Source organism: Heloderma suspectum, chromosome 15 (genome assembly GCF_057233095.1).
Source record: "Heloderma suspectum isolate Gila_16-S chromosome 15, 16-S_ref, whole genome shotgun sequence".
Lineage (NCBI taxonomy): Eukaryota > Metazoa > Chordata > Lepidosauria > Squamata > Helodermatidae > Heloderma > Heloderma suspectum.
In genome coordinates, this window is record NC_139472.1 from 20,575,564 (window position 1) to 20,587,876 (window position 12,313).

A 12,313-nucleotide genomic window follows, 5' to 3' on the forward strand; every position below is an offset into this window, starting at 1 on the left:
TTTGTTCTCTTTGGTTAAAAGCAGCTGTGTTAGACTGGTAGGGAGGAATTTTGAATGGAGGCCATCGCTATAGGAAAGAGGGGGGTTAACCAGCCCCTGCACTCTTTCTCCGACTTAAATTACCCCAGATGCTGATAACTGCAGAGGGGAGAAAGACCAGGGAAATGCAACTATCGAGCACTTTTCACTTCCTTCTCTCAAATAATGCAGCTTCAAGGAGCAGCCATTGAAGTCAGGGAAGGCAGAGTGGAATAGATAAGCCAAAGGAAATGGGTTGTATGATTGGACCAGCTTGACCATTTGTTATTCCTTCTAGGCCCAAGGAAACATTGGATTCCATAAGCTTTTGGAGGAGCCATGGTGGACGAAGACAGGTGGCCACCGTGGAAGGATCTGGCTGAATCTGAGTCATAGAATAGTAGGGGTGGAAGGGGCCAACAAGGCCAAGAGTGGTGGACCATGTGTGACCTTGACATCTGGACTGCTGAGGAGGACCAGGAAAACGTCTTACCTACTTAAATACCAAAGGAGCAGCAGCAGGCATCACTGTTGAGGATTAAATTCTGTGGGGCTGCTTTGGAAGAGGATGCTGCTGTGGATGGTGCTTACAAAGCAACGGAAAGACCAGTGCGAGCTCCAGGTCTTTGAGGGCCCTGGGCAAGTCATGAGCCCCCTTCTCTCGATGAGCCAACCTTCTCACCGCCATTGTCGCCAGCTGCCATTGCTCCTCGTTCTCTTCATTCTATTTAATTATTTGATTTAAACCCCACCTTTCTATCCCCCCCCCCGATGGCACTCAAGCTGGCTTACAAAACAATCTGAAATAGATTAAAACAGTAAAGCACACTAAAATGCAATACAAACATAACAATTACAGGATAAAAGAAAACACCACCCAACCCACAGGCCCACTTCTACTCCAAAGTCCCGCTTGAATAACACTGTCTTCGCCTGCCATCAGAAGGACAGTGGAGAGGGACCGAACCTAGCCTCCCTTGGGAGGGTATTCCACAGCCTGGGAGCGGCCACCAAGAAGGCCCTCTCTCGCATCACCATCAAGAGCATCTCTGATGGTGGCAGTCTCGAAAGAAGGGCCTGTTCAGAAGATCTTAAGGAATGGGGGGGCTTGAAGGGATATGAGAACCCACCCCAGCTTGGTTTCTCTGGGAGATGGTGAAGTGCCCCCCTTATTTTCGCCGTCTTATTTATATGCTATTTGTGTTCCCCCTTACTTTCGCCGTCCTAATCTACGTAAATATTTACGTAGACTAAGATGGGCCAAAATAAGGAACGCAAATGGAGGCGGCCGTAGCCGCCGCCATTTGCGTATGCGCTTTTTTTTTTAGAGTCAGACGTGATAGGCTAAGTAAAGATTTACGTATCTTTACGTAGCCTATCACGTCTTTTTTTTTTAACTCTGGAAATGGCGGCGGTGGCAGCCGGTCAGACGACCGGCCGCTGCCGCCGCCGGAGCCACCACCAGAGCCGCTGCTGCCCAGAAGATCCGCCCCAGGTAAGTCTCATCCCGGGAGGGGATCCGCGGGGGGGGGGGTGGCAGGCCATTCCGACATGGAGTTCGGCGGGCCGAATGCACTGGCATTTGGCCTCACTGAGATCCATGGTGGAATTCTCTGACATCCCTAGTCATAAGCAGCACTTCAAATTCTGCCAGGAGACAGACCAGTAGCCAGTGAAGCAGTTGTAAGCAAGGAGTGAGGTGCTCCCTGTAACCAGCCCAGTCCAAGGTCTGGCTACAGCATTCTGGACCAGGTGAAGTTCCTGAGTGGTTTCCAAAGGCAGCCCTGCATAGAGCGCATTGCAGTAGACCAAACGGGATGTAACTAAGGCATGCAAATGCACTCTCCTGGCGCAGAGATCTGGACATCCAGGTTCAGGGCTGAGTCCAGGAGTACAGCGCGCCCAAACCGTGAGCTCGAGTCTTCAGGTGACATGTGACCCATTCAGCAGCTCTAACTGGCTACTCAATCACCAACCCACCGGCTCTAGGGCTGTCAGAGAATTCTGCCACTCTGGGGAGTGGATCTCGGTGAGGCCGAATGCACTGAAATCTGTGGTGGAACGAAGCCCCCCGACCCCTCACCCCACAAAAGGCATGCGAAATGGAGCACTTACCTGCTGCCGTTCACGCTGCTTTGCGAATGGCAGCCACGTCTGTGGCCACCATTCGCTTCTTCATTATAGGCATGATAGGCTACGTAAATACTTACGTAGCCTATCACGGCTAATGCAGGGACGCCATTTGCGTCCCTGCAGAGGCCGTGATAGGCTAAGTAAGTATTTACGTAGCTTATCATGTCAAAAAAAAAAAGGATGCAAATGGCGGCTACGGCAGCCACCATTTGCGTTCCCTTTTTTTTGCCAAGATATCACAGCAAAATATAGGGATGCAAATGGTGGCAGCTACGGTGGCCGCCATTTGCGTCCCTGTGCAGGCTACCCAGTGGCCGGATGTCCGGCTGAGGGTGGCCCCAGCCAGTGGCTCCGCGGAGTCGCCGTGGAGCAAAGCCAGCCAGGGAGAATTTCGGGGGGAGGGATGGAGCGCCTCCCCCCCACCGCAAATGTCACCCTTCAAAGAGGTAAGTGACTTTCGTACATCCCTAACTGGCTCTCAACCTTTGCACACCCAAATCCCTAGAGTTAATCACATCCAAAGCCATAACAGGTGCTGGGATACTGTGGCTCAGAATCTTGCCAGATCAAGACTTACCAGACTCCATTAACCAGAAAAGGGCTGATTCATTAGAATGCACCAAACATAACTGAAGTTGATTAAATAAAGAAATAGAAGGTTGATTCTGACTTTTGAGGCTTAGGTATCATAGGTAGGTCGTTCATTCCCTCTTTTCCATGCCTCTGGTGGCTTTGCAGAAATCATTCCCCAGCAAGTGGACATGGGGTTTCTGGCTGACATTCCACTGGTAGCAGAATTTTCCTCCCTCTCTAATCTTATCCTACATCAGGGGGTGGGGAATTATTCAACTTTGATGAAACTCTCGTTGGCCACATTCCAGTGGTGGGTGGGCCAAAGCCAAAGGGGGCTGGGTGAAAGGCAAAAGGGTTGGGGCCAAAAATGCAACAACATGCTAACGTATTGTAGCTTAAGTAGGGATGGAATGGGTAGGGATGTCAGAGAATTTCACCACGAATCTCAGGGAGGCCGAATGCCAGCGCATTCGGCCCCCCAAAATTGGTGGCGAAATGGTCTGCCACCCCCCCACCCACCCCCCGGGGACGGGACTTACCTTGGGCGAATCCTCCTGGCGGTGGCGGCGGCGGTGCGGCGGCGGTGGCAGCGGCGGCCGGTCTTCCGACCGGCTGCCACCACTGACATTTCCAGTAAAAAAAAACAAAAAACGTGATAGGCTACGTAAAGATTTACGTAGCCTATCACGGCTAGATTTTTAAAAAGTACCGTGATGGGCTACGTAAATGTTTATGTAGCCTATCACGGCTGAGTGGAAAAAAAAAACCGCGTGTACGCAAATGGCGGCGCCCATGGGCGCCACCATTTGCATTCCTTATTTTGGCACGTCTAGTCTACATAAACATTTACGTAGACTACAGCGTAAATAAGGGGAATGCAAATAGCGTAGATGCTACGCTATTTGCGTTCCCCTTATTTTCGCCGTAGTCTACGTAAATGTTTACGAAGACTAGATGTGCCAAAATAAGGAACGCAAATGGCGGCGCCCAATGGCGCCGCCATTTGCATACGTGTGGTTTTTTGTTTTGTTTTTTCACTCAGCCGTGGTAGGCTATGTAAACATTTATGTAGCCTATCACAGCTGACTGCAGGGACGCAAACGGCGGTGGAGCTGCTGCGGAGCACAGCTGGCCGTTCGAGGATTCCGGGGGGAGGAACAGAGCGCCTCCCCCCCAAGCCAGAATTTCGGGGGGGAGGGATGGGGCCCCTCCTCCCCGGCCAGAATTTCGGGGGGAGGGACAGAGCGCCTCCCCCCCACTGTGAATCAAATTTCGATACAGGTAAGAGACTTTCATACATCCTTAGGAATGGGCGCCCGATTCCATCCAGGAATCCGGCAGAACCGCCCCTGCCCACACCCCTCAACTCCGCTCACCGAGCCTCTGCCCCTGCTCTCCCCCTGCCCACGCTCGGCAAATGGCCTACCCTCACCCCAGTGGCCTCATAGAGCTTTGCAGTCACCATTTTTTGAGAAATAAAATGGCAATCACAAAAATGTGTGCATTTGTGTATGCGCAAAAATGCACGTCTTTGCGAATACGCATACCCGCTTATGTGCAAAAATGCACATTTTTGTGAACAGACATATTTGCTTATGTGTGCAAATGCACATTTTGGTGAAAATGTGCATTTCCCGTATATGTAGATATGTGCATTCCCAAAATGTGCATTTCCGCGCATAAGCAAATATGCTCATTTTGCGATTGACATTTTGTTTTTCAAAAAATGGTGACTGTGGAGCTTGACAAGACTGCCAGGGTGAGTGCGGGGAGCTGACCAAGTGTGGGAGGGGCTCGAGCATGGTCCAGGGAAGAGCAAGTGGGGGCAGGGGCTGGGCGGGTGCCCAGAGAACCTGGACAGGTGTGGGTTCAGACATCGCTAAGCTTAAGTAACTAGCCAGAGGAGAGGCAATTCAACCTTTCAGAATGGGGCAGGGGGAGTGGACTGTGCAAAAACTAAGAAACCACCAAACTTGGCGAGGGCTAGAGGAAAGGGCGTAGCAATAGAACAAGCCAGTTGCAATTGCCCACCTGCATTAGGACCTCAGGAGGCCCAGGTCTGGCCCACAAAACTGGGGTTTCCCACCCCTGTCCTACAAAGATTCACCCCTGCCCTGAAACAGGGGGAAGCTTCTGTTTCCTGTCAGCCCAACCAGATGAAAAAGGGCAAGATCCATCAGGCTGTAGCCCTATAACCACTGACCTGGGAGACCCACTGAACTCAGTGGAGCTTACTTTGAAATTGTTATCTATAGGACTGGGTTATAACTGTGCTTTCCTCGTATTTAGCAGCAGCCTTGCAAACCATGGGCAGGCTGGATGGGTTGGTACGGTCATGAATATATTTCCGTCTCTTACATGGCCCATAGATAATGCAGGGTGCCCTTCACTCTTGACATCCTCTCTTTCAGGTGCAAATGAAGTTTTTGAGCAGCAGACCACTTTACTGTCATCATTTAGCAAGCTTAACTGCGCTGGGGTTTTGGCAACCTCTTGTGTAATTCTGCTTGGATGGAGCTGCATAATCACTATAACACTACATTCTTAAAAAAAAAAAAAATGCCAACTTCTTTTTTTTAAGCTCAGTGCAAAATTTCTACAAAAGCCATCAGTTCCAGGATCTCAGATGTGCCTACCTTTCTTAACCACAGATGTGTACATGTTGAGGAAAAATCACATGCTTAGGAGCATATTGGTCCAGAGTTGCACCTGAAACTCTGCACCTTATTTATGGGCGGTGAAATGGGAGGGATAATGTTTCTGAGTAGTCTCAGGGGTGGGGGTGAAAACTCTCCACATTTTTAAAGAACATCCCCAAAATGAAAATTCTCCATATATTTGTATTATGAAGATTGTTCCTTCTGCATATCATCTCTCATAATGTTTAGTCCATGGGTAACATGAGGAAACTCAACATTCAAAAAACGAAGATCATGGCATCAGGCCCCATCACTTCCTGGCATATGGAAGGGGAAGAAATGGAAGCAGTGATGGACTTTATTTTCTTGGGCTTCAAGATCACCGCAGACGGTGACTGTAGCCATGACATTAAAAGACGCTTGCTCCTTGGGAGGAAAGCTATGGCCAACCTAGACAGCATAGTAAGAAGCAGAGACATCACCTTGCCGACAAAGGTCCGTCTAATCAAAGCTACAGTTTTCCCAGTAGCAATGTATGGCTGTGAGAGCTGGACTATAAGGAAGGCTGAGCGCCGAAGAATCGATGCTTTTGAACTGTGGTGCTGGAGAAGACTTTTGCGAGTCCCCTGGCCTGCAAGGAGGTCAAATCAGTCCATCCTAAAGGAAATCAACCCTGACTGCTCATTGGAAGGACAGATAATGAAGCTGAAGCTCCAATATTTTGGCCACCTAATGCGAAGAGAAAACTCCCTGGAAAAGACCCTGATGCTGGGAAAGACTGAAGGCAAAAGGAGAAGGGGACGGCAGAGGATGAGATGGCTAGATAGCATCACCGATGCAATGGATATGAACTTGAGCACGCTCCGGGAGAGAGCGGAGGACAGGAAGGCCTGGCATGCTATGGTCCATAGGGTCATGAAGAGTCGGACATGACTTAACAACTGAACAACAAAAACATGAGGAATATGGGTTGGTTGGTTTGGTTTGCGTTGCCCTTATTTTCGCCGTAGTCTACATAAACATTTACGTAGACTACAGCGACCAAATAAGGAACGTGAATGGTGGCTCCCTATGGGGGCCGCCATTAGTGTACACGCTTTTTTTTCTTTTTAAGTCACCCGTGATAGGCTACGTGACGATTAACGTAGCCTATCACGGCTGACTTTGCAGATCTAGCCGTGATAGGCTACGTTAATCGTCACGTAGCCTATCACGGGGGCGTTTTTGTTTTGTTTTTTAAACTTTGGAGTTCGTGGCCAGGCGAGGCGGGAAGCCTCCCCCCCGGCCTGAATTTCGGCCGGGTGAGGCAAGAAGCCTCCCCCCTTGGCCTGAACTTCGTGGGGGGAGCAACAAAGCACCTCCCCCCCGCCGCGAACAAGCTTTGACAACAGGTAAGTGACTTCGTCCACTCCTACCTCCTGGACTAATATGTCGGTTGGAACTAAGTCATCCACCAGCTTTTTCACTTCCTGAATGTTCTGACACAAATACTGTTGAACTGCAAGTCACCTTGCCCCTTTCCCAGGACCAATACAAAAGGGTGACATGGTTGGACACCTCCTAAGGGCTCACACGTCACACCCCAATGGGGGCTAGGGATGTTGGAGAACTCTACAATAGATCAAAATGACACTGGATTTCTAGGAACCTGGATTCCCCCAGAATCCAAAGAGGACTGCCTTTTTGGAGTCATGCAGATTCTGTGGACTTAGGAACCATTTTTTAAACTTTCTGCAGTTGTATGCAACTTTGGTCATAGAAAACTACAGAAGTTCATAAAAAATATGGTCGTGTGTATTTTACGTTGCATACAAATACGGTTGTGGAAAAAGAACACATTTTATACATCTCTGTTCAGCCTCTGTACTGAATCTCTGTACTGAATGATTCGTGCATTCTGCTCACTGATTTTACACTGACCTAAAAAAAGTACACAGAAATGGCATGCAGCAGTGAAAGTTCTGTGAAGTCCAACAGATTTATTTTCATCCTTTTCCGGAGGGGCGGGGGAGAGGAATCTGTGGATGTCAATGAGTGGATGGCAGAGAAGATGTCTCCTGACAATTTGCAAAACACAAACGGAGTGGATTGTACAAGATCCTTACATCTCTAGTAGTGACCCACTGAAAAGAGCCCTGATAATTGTTCACCTGCCACTCATTCTGGCCCAGACAATGGAGTTAGTGAGGAGTCAATGGCCCTGCCTGCTCGCTCCCTGGCTCTCTGCCTGTCAAGCAATGAAGTGGTAGCAATGATGAGAACGGATGAGGAGGTGGTGAGAAGGCGGACTCACTGAGGAAAGGGGCCCATTGAGGTGTCTTGCCAAAGGGCTCTCATAAAGCCTGGAGTGGGCACTGTCCTTGCCTTTGGTTATGCTGGCTAGGGGTGATGGGAATTGCATTCCAACAACATCTAGAAGGCCACATCCCCCCCCCCCCGCTATAAAACCTTGCTAGTTGCTCCAAAACACTGCTTGGAAAACTTGCTTCTCTGACTTTATCTCAGAATTGCATAGGGATGTATGAGAAATTCATTTCAGTTTGGTTTTGTCTGGTTTTTTTTTTTAGCAGGATTTACCAAGTTTGCACCTTCTGGACCAAACATGGACTCAAACACTATCTGCGGATGAAGTCTGTATATTTCTGAGCTTGCAATGCAATTTGTGGAACCCCCCACCCCTCCACCACCACCACCACCCAATACATTCAACAGCGTGCATACATTTGAAAAATGTGCATGAAAAATGCATACTTTTAGAAAATGTGCACAAATATGCTTTAATCAATGGGAGAACAATGCATATATTTAGAAGATGCTCTAATGCGTACAGTTGGAAACGTGGGCATGAAAATATGCATGCCTTTTTATGTGAAAATAATAATAAAAAAAGCTCTCAATCTGATATGGACAAGCTGGAATGTGTTTCAAGATGGAATTCAGAGAACTTCAATGAGCTTGAGTTTTTTCCTGATTCACACTTCCTAGCTGCTTGGCACAGCACTTAACTGTGCTGCTGTAAAAATATCGGGGACCAGGGTGGGGAAAAACATACAGGCCTCAGACCACCTTCTACTGTAAGATGTGTGATGCTCTCCCCTCCCACCACAACTTCTACAAGAGTTTTTCCCCTCCAACATCCCTGAATGCAGCTCTCTTCTTCAATAACCGAATGATTGTCTCCCCACAGTAGTGACTTTTTGACTTCCTCCAACCCCCTTGGGTAAGTAAGCCATGCTAAGTGCAACCCTTGCTTGGAGAGTCCTCTCTTCAGCAAACCTGCAGCTTAAGTAGAAACAATTAAATTACCTCTCCAGCACCTGGCAGGCTTGTGGCACTGGTGAAGTGGAATCAAGTCCTACAATGATGAGAGTGTTTTTAATTACATATTTGTGGGGGAATGAAAGATTCCGGGCTGACGTTCATTCACAAAGCAGAGAAGTGTAATTGGTTAGCTTTATCAACCAGCTCACGCCGTCTTCTCCTGTCCATATGGGATTTCAATTTGCTTCTGCAGGGGGGAAGAGGTATCCGTGCATTCACAGCTATCTGGCAGTATAACTGAAAGCACTGGGAAAGAAGGGGGGGCACGTTGAAAAGTGTTCGGAATTAGCTAGTGATGGCTGTATTGTACACAGGCACATGGGATTAAGGGTGCATTCTTCCGGTAAGCATAGTGCAGCCTCCAGAATGCCTGTCCCATTCCTTGGCATGGAAGAGGAGAAATGCTGCTGCAGGCCTGTGTTAAGAGCATCATCGTGGAGTTGTATACCATCCTGTTTAATAAATTTGTTAGCTGTGTGGAGTCTGAATGAATAACTGAAGTTCAACAGACAGCACACAAGCCCTCTTCAGCTGTTCACTGAAGAGGGGTTAATGGGAAGTGTGCAGGGAGGCAGGATGTGCATTCCAATCCCAACCCCCCCACTCCTGAAGTGGGGTTCAGATAAACAAGCTTATACTGGTCTATGCAACCAGGGATTCTGTCTTCTCAGGATTTGTGATCATTTGGGGCTCTGGAACAGTGTTCAGCCAGGGATGTGTGAATCAGCAAAACTTGACCTCAACAAAATTCTCCGAATTCTAGGGATGGCGGAGAAATCTGCCAGGGACTCCAATGAGGCCAGATTCTTTAGAATCTTCCCCCCACCCCGGAGTCTGTGGCGGAATGGACTACCTCCCCCCAAAATCCCCCTGGGACGGAACCTACCTGGCAGCGGCTGGTCTGGGTCATCATCTTTGTTCCGCAGCCATCTGCTGCCAGGCTATGGAACAAAATGGTGTCTGGTGCAGGGGACGCCATTTGCTTCCCTGCCCTTGGCTGTGATTGGCTATGTAAATAATTGCATAGCCTATCACAGCAAAGAGCAGGGATGCAAATCATGGCAAAGGGCAGGGACACAAATGGCGTCCTATATGCCGGACACCATTTGTGGCCGCAGCCTGGCAATGGACGGAAGTCCGGCTGCGGGCGGCCCTGGGCAGCGGCTCTGCGGACTTTCCATGAAGCGGAGCCAGCTGGACAGGATTCTGGGGGGAGGGACGGATTGCCTTCCCCCCCAGAGACGCCTGGATGGAACGGTAAGTGGGTTTCGTACACCCCTACCAAATTCTATCTCAAAGAGCTTGTTTCAACATGAGTCTGTATGAGATTGCAAGCTTCTCTTTCATTTTGCATGAAAATGCATGGATATTTTGTGCATATTCTTCAAAATGTACACATCAGTTGTGTGCATCTTTGAAACGAATGCATTCTTCTCCCATTGACTAAAGTGGATTTGTACACATTTTTTGAGAGTATGCATTTTTCATGTACATTTTTCAAATATATGCATGTTGTCGCATGCATTTCCTTTTGGTCCATGAAACACATTGCAAGCTCAGAAATGTATGCATAAGAATATAAGAAGAGCCCTGCTGGATCAGACCAAGGGTCCATCTAGTCCAGCATTCTTTTCACACAGTGGCCAACCATCTGTCAACGGGAAACCCACAAGCAGGGCATGAGTGCCATAGCACCCTCCTGCCCATGTTCCCCAGCAACTGGTGTACATAGGCTTTTGTTGTTGTTGTTCAGTCGTGTCCGACTCTTCGTGACCCCATGGACCATAGCATGCCAGGCCTTCCTGGTACATAGGCTTACTGCCTCTGATATTGGAAGTAGCATAGAGCCATCAGGACTAGTAGCCATTGACAGCCTCCTCCTCCAGGAACTTGTCTAACCCCCTTTTAAAGCCGCCCAAATTGGTGGCCATCACCAAGTCTTGTGGTAGCGAATTCCATAGCATAGCTATGCACTTCGACCACAGCTTGCATCCATGTTCAGCCTGTGAGGTGCAAACTGGGTAAATCCTGATTTAAAATGAACAGACATGAATTTCCCATGCATCCCTATGTTCAGCTAAAAATGGTTACCACACACCACTGTGCCCAGATAGCACAGCTGATATCTATAGTATAAGCATCAATCTTTTCTTCCCTCAGCTCAACTCAGGGGGAGAAAACCAGAACAAACATGGACTCTAGATCATAGCTATGATGATGCTTCAGGAAAAGGTGAAGCACCTAGCTACAAAGTGGGTAAGTTGGGGCCTGGATGTTGCTGATCAATACCTCATTCTGTTGAGTTCCCAGTAGGGATGTACGAAAGCCTTACCTGGCTCACTGCTGGGCAATCCGCGGTGGGGGGGAGGACCTCCATCCCTCGCCCCGGAATCCTTCCCGGCCGGCTGTGCTCCATGGTGGCTCTGCGGAGCCACCGGCCGGGGCCAGCCACAGCCAGAGTTCCGGCTGCGGCTGGGCTGCTGCAGCCGCAAATGGCGGCCATTGTAGCAGCTGCCATTTGCGTCCTTGCAGTAAGCCGTGATAGGCTACGTGAGTATTTACGTAGCCTATCATGGCAAAAGGCAGGGATGCAAATGGACCTAGGGAAAGGGCTGTGCTGAATTTATTCTAGAGAATGGATCTGGTTCTCCTGAGAGCTAGGAGCAGCTGTGGATGCAATAGCTCCACAACATGGAGTCAATAATTTGAGCAGCCTCTCTCGGGAGCTCTTAATTTTTCTGTTCAATGATTTTCAAGCTTACTTTCAGCTAAAGTGGCAAGTCGCGGTCCATGGCAACTGAGCGTGTGCTAACAAGGGCAATGGAAATGGTGTCCATGTGAAATTGCACAGCAGGCGAGCAGGCAATGAAGCACTCTGGAGAGAACGTCAAAACTTTGTATCTGGGTGGTGGATCCCCTTACTCCTCCCAAGCCAGCGTGCCACTAATGAAAACTTCTTTTCACTCTCTACTAACTTTGATTAGCAGTGCACTGAACCAATCAGACATTCCCCTTGTGGCCATGTGGCCAATGGGGGAACAGGACTGGCAAAGGGGTGTTCCTTTCAGTGCTCTGGTGGCCACATTGGGTGAGCCCCCCAAAACCAGTGTCTGATACACTGCTCATCACAGCCATCGCTCCTACCTGCAGCCACCTGCAGCCACCTGTCGCCCCATTTGGGGGCCCTCCCAGACATGGGACCCTGGACTTGCGCCCGGCAGTCAGGCCCTAATGGTACCTCTGGCCTCAGCAGTGGAATGACCATGTGACCATTATCCTTCAGACTGTGCCTCTGGCAGTTATGGCTTGTAGCCACTGAGGAAGGCTCCTGCAAGTCACAGACACAATCTCGAGTCTACTCAGGTGCTCTGGCCCAAGAATAAGCAATCACCTAAGGGTGGGAGGCAGAGATCAATGAAGTGGCTAGTGGCATATGTGGGAGACCAGTAGTCAGGCAATGCAGAACTCTGGTGGCCTCCCTCGGGAACAGTTTGCCCAGATCGGATGAGTGCAGAAAATTTGGGGGCCTTATGTTAGACACTGTCACTGAATTGTCCTTCTAGTGCCACCTGACTCCCTAAGCCAGGAAGGTTCTGGGATTTACCGTAACATTTGAGCTGAAACAGGTT